The sequence below is a fragment of the Gracilinanus agilis genome, chromosome 1 (assembly GCF_016433145.1).
Source record: "Gracilinanus agilis isolate LMUSP501 chromosome 1, AgileGrace, whole genome shotgun sequence".
Taxonomy (NCBI): domain Eukaryota; kingdom Metazoa; phylum Chordata; class Mammalia; order Didelphimorphia; family Didelphidae; genus Gracilinanus; species Gracilinanus agilis.
In genome coordinates this window covers 213,205,783-213,222,992 of record NC_058130.1, presented here as the reverse complement: position 1 = coordinate 213,222,992, position 17,210 = coordinate 213,205,783, and the positions used below count along the sequence as shown (strand labels likewise).

General features: G+C 39.1%; 2 protein-coding genes across 5 annotated transcripts in view; one reads left to right on the top strand and one right to left on the bottom strand.

Moving 5' to 3' along the window:
• Positions 1 to 17,210, bottom strand: part of C1H7orf50 (chromosome 1 C7orf50 homolog) — a 372,322-nt gene that overhangs the window by 184,672 nt on the left and 170,440 nt on the right. The window lies entirely within an intron of this gene.
• GPR146 (G protein-coupled receptor 146) overlaps positions 1 to 17,210 on the top strand; it is a 91,817-nt gene that overhangs the window by 67,508 nt on the left and 7,099 nt on the right. The window lies entirely within an intron of this gene.

Sequence of the window (17,210 nt, the reverse complement as noted above, 5' to 3'; positions counted from 1 at the left end):
ATTATTTTTTAAACCATGAAATCTTGGAGTGTATCTTTGGATGAAGGCTGTCAAGTTTATTGGTTTCCTGAAGAGAAAAGAAAGGAATTGTTTCTGAAGAGACGAGCTAACTTCTTTCAGGAAAAGGTGGCACTAAAAACATACACATCTGCAACAGGTATGCGATTTAGTGTTTGATACTATTAGAGACAATGTTAAATCGGTCATCCTTCACAATGTCCAGCCTAGGTTCCTGAAGAGTTGTTGGTGGGAAATTAAATTGGCGACCAGGCAGTTATTCTGAACCTGAAGCAGACAGATCATTAATGGAGATGCACTTAGAAGAGGACTTCTATCTACCTAGAGATGCAAAAATTGATCTTAAGTGAGAGGCCCTAAAATCTACAGAGTTTAACAGCCAGATGGGCTAAGAAGGCGCTCCCCTGCCCTATTGTAGGATTCCCTACAGGTGGACCATGTGAAGAAAAAACCCAAAACAAAACCCAAAGTACAGAACCAAAACCTGCCAGAGGAGTATAAACCAAATGGTTTAAGCAGCTCTCATAGTATATCTAAATCATGGATCTGAGCCCACCTTTTTGTAGGACTGGCACAATTTCGGACTTCAGCTAGAGCCACAGCTAGGAATTCTTGAACCTAGACTAAATTAATTTTGGAGGTGGGTTGGGAGTAAAAGGTAGGTGGACTCAAGACAGCTTTCAGTGGGTGCAACTGTGCTGGGGAAAAGGGGATGCCTCTCATCTTCTCCTCTACTAGCCCACTACTATTCTCTTTCTGCCTTTCCAAGGACCTACCTTCTCCCAACCCCCACAGGGAAATGATTTGGCAGTCTTGCAAGAAGCAAGGATGGTGGTCTCTAGACCTCTTGCAGGAGAGAGAAGTAAATTCCCCCTCTGCAGTGTCCAGGACAAAGTAGGCATAACATCCTAGTAATAGCTCTGAGCTCCAAAAGCAGTAGCTCCAAGGTCCAATTTTACATTTGCCTTTTAGCACAAAAAGTTCCATGGTGTGGCAGAGAAAGGTTCTTAAAAAGAATGTAAATGTTAAATTTAGCAGTGAGTGCTGGGTCATAAGCGCTTCTGAAGGCTAACAGGAGAAGATGGTAAATTACATCAGGTATTTATGCCAGTAGACATATTTGTGTTTTTAGGCTAGAATGGAAAAATTGATTAGACCTGTTTCATAATTCATGTGTAAGATACTTGCATTATACAAAGGCTATATACGTGTACCACTAGCAGCAGAATGACGGTATTACTGACAGTGGGGGTACCGCAGGGCCAGTTTCAAATATGTATATCCAAGTGTGTAAAACTCTTCCCAAGGGGAAAAGCTAAGCTCTTCTGGAAGCTGCATTTACTCTCTCAGGCCACACGAGTACCATGTGGTACACTCAAGCAGTAATTGACTAAACGGTCATTTAATTATACCGGCAGACCACTAAACAGTACCCTTGTGGCCTAAGAGAGTTAATGTAGCTTCCCCAAATGCCTGCCTTACCTCAAGGGAGTAATTAACCCACTGAAAGAATTTGGTCCATTCTGCATATCAGAACAAAAAAAAATTTTAACCACTGTTTAATACGACTCTTCCCTGTTTGCTGACTCCCAGAATTCCTTGACATTCAAGCCAGAGCTTTTACTCTGCCCATTTCCTTGTCCTATTTGATCCCCCGACAAAGTCATTAGACTGCATTTGTGAAAGCTTGCTCACAAGCATAGGATTATATGACTTCACTTTGGGAACAAGCCAAACAAGAAGGCAGCCTAGGAGAGGAAAAGGTAGAATTTTAACTGGTAGGAGGAATCATGTTTCCTTAATCTGAATTGCCAAAATCTGGGACTGATGAAGGCAAAGTTCAGTCCCAGAAGAGTGAATCAGCCTGTGCTGAGGAGTCTACATATAAAAACAAAAACAAAACTTCAATAACAGAGAAGGGAACAAAGTGAAATAAGTCAAGTGTCATGTGCATTCACTTTGTATATGCACCCCATTACTCCCTTCCCACCCACACATTCCAAAGTGAGAGTGTCCAAGTGTTTTTCATTTTTTAAATTAACCCAGTGAAACCTAGGGAAACAACTGTTTCTCCTGGACCAAATGTGAAAAGTAAAAATAACCTTGCTAGTTCCCCCTTCCCAAAGAACCACCAACTCAGTAATATGTCCTGTCTTTGAGATTTGACCATCATCAGAACCAGCCAAAGATGGCAGACTCATGATGCCACAACAGCTGTGACTGAGGCTTCTGTCTGTTCTCAGCAAGACCCCTGTGAATCTCCTAGGAAGTCAGTCTGAGCTGGCCTAAACCTTGGAACTCCCAAAAGGAGACCTCAGAAGTCAAAGAACAAAGACCCAGGGGGAAAAAGTATTCAGTAAACCATGTACTGAACGACCAAGGAGTGCTCTCTGCCCAACTGATCTAAAGCAACCAGCTGACCAATTAATTGACAGGGCAAACTCCACAAACTTTGGTTACTCAAGAATTATCATGATTATTTATTTCATGGAGGAGTATAAGCAAGGAGAGTGTGGTTCAACAGAAACAGCATGAGACTAAGACTTGTTAGATGGTAACTCTGCCATAACTTGTATAAGTGAACAACAAGCTTCATCTCTCAGGCCTCAGTGCTGCCAAATCTGTAAAATAAGGGGAGTGAATAAGATAAACTCAAAAGGGCCTTTTCCTGCTCTCACTGTATGAGCCAAGGAACCAGGTGAGTAGAGTTTCAATCTCATTATTCCACAGTTTGGAAATGGGAAAAGCAGAATAACATTAGACCAAAACAATTTAGAAATTTAATGAGTCATATATCATTATACTGAAGGCACTGTATACAAGATGGAAATCAGCACAAGTAAGCATTCTATATTAGGAAGCTGTAGGAAAGTAACGACTTATCAGCCTTTCCAAAGAATCTTAGTGATGTGTGTTAATTGAGGCTGAAGCCTCCACCCATGATTACAAAAGTAAACAAAACTTTAATGGTGACTATATTCTTGCTTATTCCAAGATACTTGTTTGGAATTATTTTGGAGATGGAGTCTATTAGATTATGTTCATTCCATAAAAAGTTTGAAAAACTTAATTTGCAAAGCATTTTATTTGTAATAGTTCCTCTTCTTGCCTAACACAGTCCTAGGCACTTCCAGGACCTTTAATAAATACTTGGTGACCGAGTCAATCATCAAGCATTTATTAGGCACTTGCAGGGTGCTAGGTACTTTCTAGGCCCTGGATATACAAAGGAAGACTGATTTTGAATCCATCCTCTGTTTAAATCAAACTAAACACATATTTATTAAGCATCTAGTCTTTGCAAAGTACTGTGAATCACAACTTCTTCTTTCCCCCTTAAGAGTGGAAAGCTTAAGTGATCCTAAGATTGATTTAACACAGCCAACAAAATTACTACAATTAATCATATTAGAAGAAAAATACATTATAATTCTAGGGTCGGCATGGTTTTTACATTTTAATCCATTCTTTTGTTGGAAGCAAAAAGAGGCAGAGGATTGGCTTTGGGCTTCAAGCTGTTGTTTGCCCATCCGTAAATAAGATGATTTCATCTACTCCCCTTCTATAGATTACTGGACTTGGAATCAGGAAGACAAGTTCAAATCCTGCCTCAGACACTTACTAGACAGCTATGTGACCTTAAACAAGTTACTTTTTTGTTTTTAGCCTCAGCTTTCTCATATGAAAATAAGGATAACAATAGTACCTACCTGCCAGGGTTGATGTAAAGATAAAATGAGATAATATATACATAAAAGCAGGGGCAGATAAGTAGCTCAGTGGACAGAGAGTGATGCCTGAGACAGGAGGTCCTGGGTTCAAATCTGACTTCTGATACTTCCTAGGCTAGAGACCCTGGGTAATGTAAAAGATTGCCTGGCCCTTACCACTCTTCTGCCTTAGAATTGATACTTAGCACTAATTCTAAGTCAGAAGGTAAGGGTTTAAAAAAAATTTAGAATTAATTGGAATTTTAAAAAAATTGGAATAAAGTGATATGTTCTTTTACAATACTATCTTGCAGTGTAACAATACATTATCCTTTTCTTTCTTCTTTCCTTCCTTCCTTTCTTTCTTGGGATGACAAGTTTACCCCTACCTTCCTCTAACAGATCCCTTTGTTCACTTGACTGAGAAGACTGAAGCCATCTCCATAAGCTCCTTCATAACTATAGACAATTACTTTTAAATGCAAAGAGCCAGAGGACCTAAGTTCAGATCTTGGGTTCTGCCACTTATTGCTTGTGACATTAGGCAAATCATTTAATTTCTTTGATTCTCAGTTTCCTTATCTGTAAAACAAGAAGGGTTAGACTAAATGGTTTCTAAGATCTCTTTTACCCCTAAATCTATGCTCCTATGATCATCCAGAGAATGATATGGCCAGTTCTCTTCCTTGCCAAAGCTAAACCGTTCAAAAAAGTCCCAATTGTAAGCCACTCCGTTTTCATCTAGCATTCTCTCTCTTCAATCTCTCCCTCTTTTAGCTTTCCACTCTTCTTACTCAGGGCTCAGTACCCTTAAAAACAAACAAAAACCCTCTTTTCTTTGCCTTGATACCTCCTCAAACTATTTGCTCCTTTTTTATTGAATGAAGGTGGGGGCAGGTAGGGGGCTCTGGATAGTCAGACCTCGAGTTGGGAGATCCTGGGTTCAAATATGACCTGACTTAGAATCAAAACATAGTATTAATTCTAAGATGGAAGGTAAGAATTTTAAAGAAATCCAAAAGAATAAGGGCACTCTCTACTCTATGCCTCAACATTTTTACTACTCACTCACTACTCAATCCCTGCAATCCAATTCCCACTTTACCAGGGATTAAAGGGTTACTAACAACCTTTTAATTTTAGTCCAACCTCTAATCCTTCTCTCACTCCTTTTTGACCTTCTTTGTAGCATTTGTCACTGATAACCTCATTGGCATTTTCCTCTTTTGTGGCTTCCAAGAAGACTCAGATATTTCTTGGTTCTCCTTCCTCCTTTTCTGTTTCAAATTCCTTCTCCAACCTCTATATAGATATGTTGATGGCATGTTCAAACCTGACCTCCACCCTTCTGTGTTGCTCCCCCCAAAAAAAGCTATTTCTTATTGATTTCATCATTTGAGCCTTGATACTCAATATTTTAGCCATCCTTGATTTTTCCAACTCTTTCATCTCCCACATCCAAAAAACTATATAGGAAGCTAGGTGGTTTAGTGAATATAGCACTGGGCTGGGAGTCAAGAAAACCCTAGTTCAAATTCAGTCTCACACAAGTTATTTAACCTACATTTGAGTCATTATCTTCAACTGTAAAATAGGAATAATAGTAGCCTCTGTCTGCCAGAGTTGTTATGAGAATAAAATGTGATAATATTTATTATTACATGTAATATTATATTATGTTATATTATAATTATATATGTTATATATACTATTATATTATAATAATAAAGTACTTAGAATGGTGCACTATAAATGTTATTATTTAAATTTTTTATTTATTTGTTTGTAACATTAAAGTTTCCAGATCTCTCTCTCTCTCTCTCTCTCTCTCTCTCTCTCTCTCTCTCTCTCTCTCTCTCTCTCTCTCTCTCTCCTCTCACTAGAGAAGGCATCATTTGGCAGAATAAATATGACTACATAAAACTATGTCTTGCTCATTTCCATTTATCAGTTCTTTCTTTAGAGGTAGACATACACAAGTTATTCTTCAAACAATATTTTTGTTCCTGTATCTACTGTCTCTCTTGGTTTTGCTTGTTTCATTCTTCATAATTTCACGTAGGTCATTCCATGTTTTTTATTTAATTAACTTGCTGGTCATTTCTCATGGCACAACAGTATTCCATCACAATCATATTATTATCAGTTCCACACTGGCAAACTTTCATATCTGTCTAGTCTCTCAGTGCTCTACTCAGGCCCTTATGACTTCTCATCTGGACTATTGCAGCAGTTTTCTCACTGGTCTCCCTACCTTCAATCTTTTTCTTCTCCAATCCATTCTTCATGTACCCACCAAAGCACTCTTCCTAATGCTGCGCAAGTCTAACTATGTCACTGCCTTGCTCAGAGGCCTTTAGAGACTCCACTTTGCTTATCTGGGATAGAATAAAACTCCCTAACTTGACATTTAAGATTCTCCACAATCTATTACCAATCCACCTTTCCAGACTTATTATAGTAACTCTTTACTCCCCATCAAGCACAATATACTGTTGCCAAGCAGGACAGGTCCTCGGTTTCTTGCACACATCAATTTCCCCTGGCTGGAAAGTTCTCCTTCCTCACTTCTGACTGTAGAAATTCTTCCCTTCCTCCAAGGTCAGGTTGAAGAGCCACCTTCTGCACAAACCTTCCCTTATTCCATCAACTGCAGTTCATTTCTGCATTCTCAATTTCTCCTATCTTGTTTTAAAGGGATCTCCTCTTTGACCCCCATCATATTCTACCTGGTATCCTACTGATGTGTGTGATAGCAGCTCTCATTCATATAGCACTTTATATAGGGCTTTGAGTGCTCCCTTTCTCCCAGTCCCCGTTAGAATTTAGGCTCTTTCAGGGCAGGGACTATTAGATGTCATTCCTATGTTCTCCAGCACCTACTAGATAACAGTGCCTTGGCCAAGGGTACTCTTTAATAAAAGTTGGCTGATTTGAACTGACAACTGCAGGCTATGACACCCAAATCCAGGATTCTTGCCACAGTTTAGCCTCATCTACTAGGAAGCTACTCTTCAAAAGCTTTCTTGGTGGTTTTTGAGTTGTTCACACAGTTGGTGGATTTTAAGTCCTATTCCTTTATACATTCCTTTTCTTGTCTTTGGGTTTTATCATAGTTTATTTAGTGGTCTACAGTCATTATTCTCAGGCAAGTTCTTTACCAGATCTGATCCTTCCTGAAATTTTCTTATCAGAACATATATTGTCAAAACCCGGTACACCTAAATCAATGGCTCTTTCTTTACTCAAGATGAGTAAAAAAGAATATTTGAACCAATGCACATAGCCTAAGACTACTTAGTTCTCCAAGTTGGAGACATCACAGATAAAGAATGTATATCATGGGGAGGGAATTCTATTAATCGGGAGCTATGATTTAGACATTCTAATCTAGACAGTACTGAAATGTGACCTGGGTTTTTGAGGATTTTTCTCAGACTCACATGGATAAATGGGGTCTTGAGAAATTAGTGTTTTCTGACAATTTCACCTTCCTTCAGAAGCAAAGACTATAAGCTAACAAAACCAACACATGTATTTTAACTTCATATTAGAAAAATACAAAGAAATAAGCCTTTGCTGTTTCCACTGAAACATTAGCCCATAACACAAAGATTATAAAGGGAAGGAAAGCTATTGAAAGCTCCATACAAGTATAAGTGAATCTGAACTTTAGTATTTACTACTTTTAATATTCAGTTTCTTCTTGTTTGCTGTACCGCTATTCATTCACTTGCCTACCTCACCCCCCAGCCCCGCCAAATATACAGAATGTGTATACTTTCTCTTTAACATGGACTCATTGCTACTTTGTCACCCCACCTCCTTCCTTCATGCATTTTCCCATTTATTTTAGATGATTATAAAGTTAAATGGACCAAACCACCTTCTACCATACAATGACCAAAAGTTTTAAAAAGTTTTAAAATAAGGTTTAGGAACTAATATGTAGACTTCTAAGTTATTTACTATATATTACTATAATATATTACTAAAGATTTAGCTGGCTTAAGGGCTATAAGTAAATTTTATTTTGAACTAAATTCTGCAGAAAGATGACATAGCATGTTCTCTCTCTCTTTCAATATGCTTACCTTCTGTCTTAGTATCAATTTTTTTTAAACCCTTACTTTCTGCCTTAGAATCAATACTATATATTGGTTCCGAGGTAGAAGAGTGGTAAGGACTAGGCAATGGGGGTGAAGTGACTTGTCCAGGGACACACAGCTGAGAAGTGTCTGAGGCCAGATTTGAACCCAGGTCTTCCCTATTCCAGGCCTTGTACTCTATCCACTGTGCTATCTAGCTGCCCTGGTACCATGTACTTTCAATCATAAACATCACCATGATAGCAAAACCTTGCTCAAAAATGCCTTGAGAGGGAGCTAGGTGGTTCAGTGGATAAAGCATCAGACCTGGAGATGGGAGGTCCTGGGTTCAAATCTGGTCTCAGACACTTCCTAGCTATGTGGCCCTGGGCAAGTCACTTAATGCCCATTGTCCAGCCCTTACCACTCTTCTGCCTTGGAACCAATATTAAGTATGGATTCTAAGATGAATGGTAAGGTTTTTATTTTCCTTTTTTTTAATGTCTTGAGACATAAAAATAAGAGCTATAGCGGAGATCAAGCCAATATCCTTTTTGTACACTTGATCTCTGCTATAGCTGTTGCATAGTACATGCCTTCTGTTATAACACAGAAAGCCTTTAAGCAGATAGATGACATTCCTATTTTCCAACTATTATAAAAACAATTTTTAAAAGTGAGCTTTTTACTGCTTTCCAGCATGGAAAAACTGACTGGGCTAGGGATAGCCATGATCCCATTGCATGGAGCAGACAGGAGAAATCTCATCTATACCCCAGACCCCTCCTGATTACCATGAGAGAAAGATGGTGACTTCATTAATGACATCATCTTTTCACCTGCCACTAAGTGCTAAAAGTCTGCTTTCACACTCTGGCCCAAGCATCCCCCAGCAGGGCTCCTTCAGATCAGTGAGCAAAGACATGGCTCTATTTGTGTTGCTGGTTTGCCTGGAAACCTTTATTCTGCCGCTGGCCATTCCTACAACATGGTTACCATCCAGCACTCCATTCGCCATGCAGGCAGAGAAATGTATAGCTGCTGAGTCACTGGGTCAGTCCTCCCTTGCTCTAGTGATAGGAGACTGCATAGGGCTGGATGAGGGCTTCCAGGAATACCACCATTTCAACTGGCAGGGATCTTTGTCCTTTAAGGCTGACGCCAAAATATGGAGGGACTTTGGCCCTAAGATCCTAAAAGGTGGTCAACAGCAGAAGTAAAATGTTCTGTTTTTCTAAACTGTAGTTTCTGCCAAGCCTAGTTCCTTCTCATGAATGAAGACTGCAGCGTCTTTTTTGTCTGAAAACTGGGGTGACACAAATCAAATTGTGACCTAGTATCTTGACAAATGCCTTTGATGGTCTTAATGTTAATCCCTAATTTTGAGAAACGAGGCCTTAAAGCTTTTTTTTTCTCTAAAACCCTAACCTTCTGTCTTAAAATCATTACTAAGTATCAGACAATAATGCAGAAGAACGATAAGAGTGAGTGTTAGATAATGTGGATTAAGTGTCTTGCCCTGGGTAACACAGCTAGGAAGTATGTGAGGCCAGATTTGAACCCAGAATTTCCTGTCTCTAGGCCTGACTCTGTCATAATGCTTTATACCCCTACAAAACAGAACAAATGAAAATAAAGAAGCAGAAGAGAGCAAAGAAATGAAAAATATTATTCAAAAGACAATGATAGAGCGGGACAACTCATTTTAAGCAGAACTGGTACTTTCTTCACTTTTCCCAATCTGCAAAAGAAAGCTTATTTATTCTGGAAAGAGCCACTCCTGGTCTAGTGGAGTTACCCTCCCTTGCTGCCATCACCAAACCAGCACAAGTAAAGGTACTCCTTGACCACTGACTCACCATGTGAGAAAAGCCAAACAATTAAACAAGTAAACTTGTTTCAAAATGTTATGGCCAGTGAGGTTCCATGTTTATCAAGAACAAAACCAAAAGGTTATAAAACTTTTAAGTCAAGCACCTTCCCAACAGCAGATAAGGCATCTTTAAGAGAAGTAATTTTAGGGATAAAGAAAAGGAAAAGTATATACTGAACATTTTTTCAAGGCTGGGTACTGGATAGCTAGAATATAACCTCAAAGTCAGTAAGACCTGGGTCCAGGTCCTGCTTCTGATATATATTGATCTTGGAGAAAAGTCATTTAACCTCTTAGTGCCAGAGGTAACTAAGACCTGAAGTTGACCTCCATAATTAAAGGAGTTCTATATACCAAAGAAATCATATGTTCAGTTCCATTGCAGTACTATGGCCCAAGACCTGATTCGATTCAGTTCAATTCCATAAACATTTATTAAGCACCTACTATGTACCAGGCATTGTGCTAAACACAGAGGATGCAAAAAGAGGCAAAAGACAATCCTTGCCCTCTAGAAGCTTACAATCTAATGAGGGACCTAACATACAAACAAATAAATATGAAGCAAGCTATATAGAGAATATATAAGGAATAATGAAAAGAAGAAAGCAGTGGAATTGTCAAAAGTGTCACAGGAGAAGCTGACTGAAAACCATTGCATTTTCTTTAGAAACAGAATTTGGTTCCACAAATGGCCACTCAAACCAAGAGACCTCACAATGAGTATTCAATGAGGTAAACAAATTAAAAATAATAACACCTTACACTTCCATGTAGCCTCTCATCCAAGGAGCTTAAAGTACCCAACAAACATTAATTAGGTCTCACCCCACCCTTGTGGAGGCAGATGGCTTATTATTATACTCATTTTAAAGGGAGGGAGAAAGAGGTTGAATGATTTGCCTAAGGTCACCCTCATTACAAGTCAGTGGCAAAGCTCAGATTAGAATGCCAGCACTCCACGTTGGCAGATTCTGAGGGTACCACAAATATGACCGTCAGGCTTTGGTCCTTGATAGGCCTTTTTACTCTAAGATACTGGCCTTGTTCTAAGATGCTTCACATCCATTCTCTAAGCAACTCAGAATGTTGAAGTTGTTGGGGTCCCTGGCTCCTCTTCTTGCCACTTGCTCTCCATTAAAAGCTTATCACAATTCTCCTGCCACTACCCCAAATCACTCTGTCTTTCTGTGTGTGTTTCTCTCTCTCTCTCTCTCTCTCTCTCTCTCTCTCTCTCTCTCTCTCTNCTCTCTCTCTCACACACACACACACACACACACACACACACACACACACACACACCAGCTGTAGAGAATGAACTAGTTTCCATTAAAAATTCAGATTGCGACCCTCTCATAGGTCAACCCTCATCCCCAGGCTGCTCTCAATAGTCAAAGATTCTTCTGCCCTGCTGCTTAAGCAGCTGCTAAAGGGAGTGACCATTAGACCATTAGCAGCTGCCTAAATAGCAGGGTAGGGAGGGAAGCTGTTTGCTGAAAGCCAAGGTGGAGAGAGTTCAGCTGATTGTATACCTAGGACAGAGAGAGACAGAGACAGAGGGGTATATGTGTGTTCTACGTACCTAGTATATGTGTGTGTGTGTGTAAATATATATATAAAATTTCCCAAACCCAATTTGAGGGCATTTAAAAAATTAAGTTTAAAAAGACAGCTCACATTTATAATAGGCCTAAAAGTTTACGGAGAAATTTCCTTAAAGCAACCCCATTGAGGCTGATGAGAAAACATAGGATTTAAGCCAGAAGGGTTCTTAGTGTGACAGACAGGCAGACACAGACACAGACACACACACAGACACACACACACACACACACACACACACACGATCAACTGGAGCTGTGGTTTCATGAGAATATCTAACTCTCTGGTGAGGACACTCCCATTGTAGGTCTATCATTTATACTAGGATCAAACCCCAGAACACTGACAAGTTACATGACTTGCTCACAAGTAATATATTTAGTATGTATCAGATGTAGGCCTTGAACCCAGGGCTTCCTGATTGTCTCTCCCCCACTGTCATGTTGCATCTTATTGCATAGGTCTAATTCCCTCATTTCTCAGGCTGGAAAGGTGAGGTGGCTTGGCCCAGATCACAAAGGTAATAAATACCAGAGCTAGGACTGGATGCTCACATCTTCTGGTGTTCTTGCCATTTACACCAATGTGGCCTCCCTTCTCATTATTATTATTATTATTATTATTATTATTATTATTATTATTATGGTTAGTATTATATCATAGTCTGAAAAACATGCAATAATATGAATAACAGCTAATGTTTATATAGCACTTTAAGGCTTACAAAAAAGATTTAGATATTGTGTGTATAAAGAGAAAAAGAGAGAATATATAATATGATATAATACAACACACTATATAATACTCTAATTTGACCCCACACAAAAATCCTATGAGGTAGTTACTATCATTATCCTCATTTTCCAAGTGAGAAAACTAAGAAAGAGAGGTTAATTGACTTACTTAATGTCATAAAGGCCCCTTTGTCTTTGATGTGAGAGCAGCATATTGTAAATCTTTTTAAAAGATCAAGTACTATACTAAGATACCTATTACACTATTTTTTTAAACCCTTACCTTTTAGCTTAGTATTAATTCTAAAATAGAAGCATAGCAAAGGCTAAGCAATCAGGGTTAAATGACTTGTCCAGTGTCACATAGCTAGGAAGTATCTGAAGTCAAATTTGAACCCCCAACTCCAGGCCTGGTGCTGTATACACTAAGCTACCTAGATGCCCTTATTATACAGATTTTTCATATATACCTCACACATTTTTAACAAGTTCTCTTCTCTTCATTTATTACTATGTCCTTATTTCTGTTCATTCTCCCACATGGATAGAACATTCTTAAAAAATGTCTAGTGCCATAAGCTCCAAAGCCAACTTCAAACACTGCATCTTCATTCATGACCCCTACATTTCATCTGACTTCACAGGTGAACTATCACAGCCAGTTCTGTGGCCTCTATAGTCCCTGGAACATTTGTAGGACTTGGTAGTGCAGTGGATAGATTCAGAATGACCCATCTTCTTAAGTTCAAATCTGGCTTCAGACATTTACTAGCTATGTGACCCTGGGTAAGTCCCTTAACCCTGCTGACCACAATTTCTTTATCTGTAAAATGAGTTGGTGAAGGAAATGGCAAACCATTACAGTATCTTTGCCAAGAAAATCCAAAATAGGATCATGAAGATCAGACATGACTGAAACAACTGAACAACAACAAAATGATTACTGTAGATTACTAACAATAATAGGAACAGGACTTCATGCCGCATTTCCATGTCTGAGTTCCTGGTTTCATTTTCATCCTTTGAATGTCTGCCTGCACCCCAATTAGCACTGAAATGTTAGTCATGTTGAAGGACCTTCTCTTATCATTGGATCAAAGATTAAGAAAGGGAAGAGACCTTAGAGGTCATCTATCCCAACCCTCTTATTTTACAGATGAGGAGATTGCGGTCCAGAGATCACTTGTCCAAAGTCAGTAATTCCCAGAACTGCAATTCAAGCCCAGCTCCCCCCAACTCCTTCTAAAGGTCATGAGGTACTTCCACGTAGTCATTCCCCACGACATTGTGTAAAGCAGGGAAGTAGGAAGACTTGTTACTTCCTTTGGAGGGAGTTGGGGGGGGGGGGGGGGGAAGGGAATGATCTGTTGTACTTGCCTGTTGTCCCCAACACTGCATTTCCAGGGGAACGTGAGTAGCTTTCAAATTAGAATCAAAGGCACATTTTATTAAGAGTTAATATAGTAGACATGGGGCTCTATGCTAAATGTACTCTACAAACTAAAAAAGAAATCTTCCTCTGGCATTAAGTAGAGAAACAGCCTAATGAGCTTGACTCTAAGCTTCTGGCTCAGGCCAGGGTGGTGGGGAAACAAGGGTTTCAACATTAATACACAATATTCCTGTATGCATCTGACTGGATGTTCTTCTAGGCACCGACACCTGAGCTACTTTTCTCTAATTTGACTATGATCTTCCCGGTAACACTTGGGCTTCCTATAATCCCTTTCAGTCCATAAAGCTGAAATGACTTTTAGGGATAAGGAAAGTGTTATCAGGAAGTTCTGACATGAATGAAAAAGGAAAATGAGGAGAAAGAAGAAACTCGATGAATAAGGGCACATTCAATAAAGCTGCTTCCTGGTCTTTGCATATAGTTGCCAGACAATGTACTTCCCCTGCTGGGAATATCTGCTGTTATGGTAAAGCCTCCATGGGAGAAGCAACAATGTGAGATGGTGGTTAGATTACTGGACTTGAGGTCGGGAAGGCTTGAATTTAAAGCCTGTCTTAGTCATTTACTAGTTGTGGGACCCTCAGTTTGTTCATTTGTAAAATGGAATAATATCAGAGCCAGCCTCACAGTATTGTGATGAGGATAAAGTGAGTTGTTGTATGTAAAGTGTTTCACAAACCTGTATTAAAGCCCTGTGTCAATGTGGCTTATTTTTATATTAGGAGAGCCCATTTCTTTGGCCCTAATGGCAAGAGAAATTCTTTCGAGTTTCATCTTGTGCCATGTACTTGCAGCTATTTGGGTCTCAAATAGAGTGTCCTCCTCACTTAGTGAAGGGAACAGGAAGTAAAGGGTTTCAATTTCTCCCTCTGTGAAGGGTCCCCTCAAGCCATGGCCTCTTTTTCCTTTCTGGCTCATGTCTCTGTGAAGTGAGCCATGGAGTGCAATAGCATTAGGAGATCTCGAACAGCAAGATTCCTTCATAGGTGTCTATCCCCTCCTATATAATGCCCTTCTGGTCCACCCAATGGTTAACACTTTCTCTATTCCCAAATCATCTTGTATTTACTGCTCTGTGCACATGACACATCCCCAATAAAATGTAGGCTTCGGGAGACTATGCATAACTTTTGTTCTTTGTCTTTGTATCCCCAAGACCTGCTTCTCATCCCAGAAGGGCTGTGACAATTGTCAGTTAAATAGAACTGAATTAGGAGAATCTATCAACAAGTAATTTTTCCCCAGATTTCTTTTTCTATTTAAAAGAGTGATCAAGATAATAAAGGAATTGAAAAAACATAGGAATGGGAAGTTTAGAAATCTAAATACTTCCTCTTAAGATACTTCTCTCTCTTTTCCATTGGGTGGCTTTAACCCATTAAGTTCAGGTGATTATTTCATAAAGACATACTGTCAGTGGGTTGCCAGGTCACCTGTGTTGATCAAATCAAAAGAGCATTAGTGGGGGCAGCTGGGTAGCTCAGTGTATTGAGAGCCAGGCCTAGAGATGGGAGGTCCTAGGTTCAAATCTGGCCTCAGACACTTCCCAGCTGTGTGACCTTGGGCAAGTCACTTGACCCCCATTGCCTACCCTTACCACTCTTCTGCCTTGGAACCAATACACAGTATTGACTCTAAGACAGAAGGTAAGGGTTTAAAAAAAAAAAAAAAAAAGAGCATTAGTTTCCTGTTTCACTGGTTCAATGACAGGCATCCTGCCTGGTCAAACCAGATATAGGCCCTATCACTGATGCAAAATAACAGGGTTGGGGAACTTTTTCTGGAGATTAGATCTAACCTCTTGAAAAAGGCAGGATTTTCCCCTTGACTAAAATCAGTAATATTCTAGCTATGATCTACAGAATAACTGCATTATAATGGAAGTGGCTCATCTACCCACAGTAGGAAGTTTAATCTTCTAATCACTCTGGTGATCATGATGGGAGAAACATTTGCCTCTAATTTCAGGTGCCATCTCAGAATGTAGGACTAAAGCAGATTGGATTTAGCCATTTCATTCAGGGACCCATCCTGCACAGTAGTGTCTTCATTGACAATATTACCATCAATCTTTCTCCTTGCTTGAAATTTCTTCACAGGGTACTTTTTTCTTTTTAATTTTCTTTTTATTATCATACAAAACACATCATGGGGCATATCTGTAACTAATCAAACTGGCATGCTAAAGAGCAAAAGAAAAAAAAGACAAACATTTTTTGACTTTGCATTTCAGCCCCCTTCTCCTTGATTCTCCACTAAGCTATGGATCCCTTAGAATCAAATACCGATGCTTTGAAAAGAGCAGAGCATGGAAGTGAGCTCCTCTCACATATTCTGGCCAGTGCTGATTTTCTTCCACTCCCATTCTTGCCTTACTCCTTTATTTACATCTCATGTCCTCAGACACAGGGATATATTTCTTCTTAATGATTGCTTGGTTACTTTACAGAATAACGCCGACGGCTAGCGGTTTAAAACCAAAGACATTACATTCACACTATGAAGACATAAAGTCGGATTTGGGCATATGTTTTGGAGTTTTGGTTTTAAAAGATTATTCACTTGCAAAAAAATGAATAATATGGAAATGTTTTGCATGATAATACATGTATAACCCAGGGAGAAAAAAGACATAAAGGCAATACAATGATTACCCCTTTTCTTCCAAAGATCTCAGACTGATTGGTGAGATCTTCAGCCTTCAAGAAAGGGTCACAGATTAAAGCCTGTTTTGTTGGTCACAAAAAACTGCAGTGTTCCTTCTACTCTGGCAGTATTCCAAATGTAAATAATACAATGCACACTGAATAAGTGCCTACTAGGTGAGGTGCTGGGAAAAAGAGAAAGTTGGAATAAGGTAAAGTCTCTGCCCTCACAGAGGTGTCAATCTAGTGTGTGTGTGTGGGGGGTGGGGTGGGGGTGGGGGTGGATATATTAATGCAGATATCTATGGTACACAATATTACAAAATTGAATTTTATTTTTTTAAATGCTATATACATTCCTGGCAGGATTCTAGATATTGATAAACAAGAGAAACTGAGGTACCTTCAGCTTATAAAAGTTTTAAAATATTTGTATAAATAGCTAACATTCATATATTGCTTTGCAATTTATAATGTTTTTCACATATGTTATCACAGTTCATTCTTATAATACTGTGATACACATAATCCAGCTATTTTTATTCTCCAACTGAGGCTCAAAGGTTAAGTGAATTGTTTATGGTCAAATGACTAGAAAGTGCCAAAGATAGAAGTTGGACTTAATTTACTCCTGACTTTACAAGTCCAGTGCTACTTTCATCCCACCTTTGATTAATTTAAATTTATTAAAAGACAAATATGAGTATAATATAATGGTACAGTACTGGTTTAGATGTTTAATGGCTATGAAATCTACACATCCCTGTCCTGCAAGCCTTGGTAGGCTACTGAATAATAAAACAAGAACAAACCAATCATCAAAATTCTACTTCTGGTTTGGAAATGCTGTTTCAGTTCCCAGAATAATTAGAACAAATGCATTATGTGCCCTTAAAATGATGCTGGAATGAAGAGAGCCAGTAGCCATGGCATCACATGAACAAGGAAAGGAAAACGTGACCAGATTTTATTTCACGTGATAATTTCCTCCCAATTAAGTTGTTCTTGGAATAAGATAGAACAATTCTCTTCTTGTTGTAATTCTTTCTGCTCTACTTCCCTGGGAGCCATATATTAACAATCT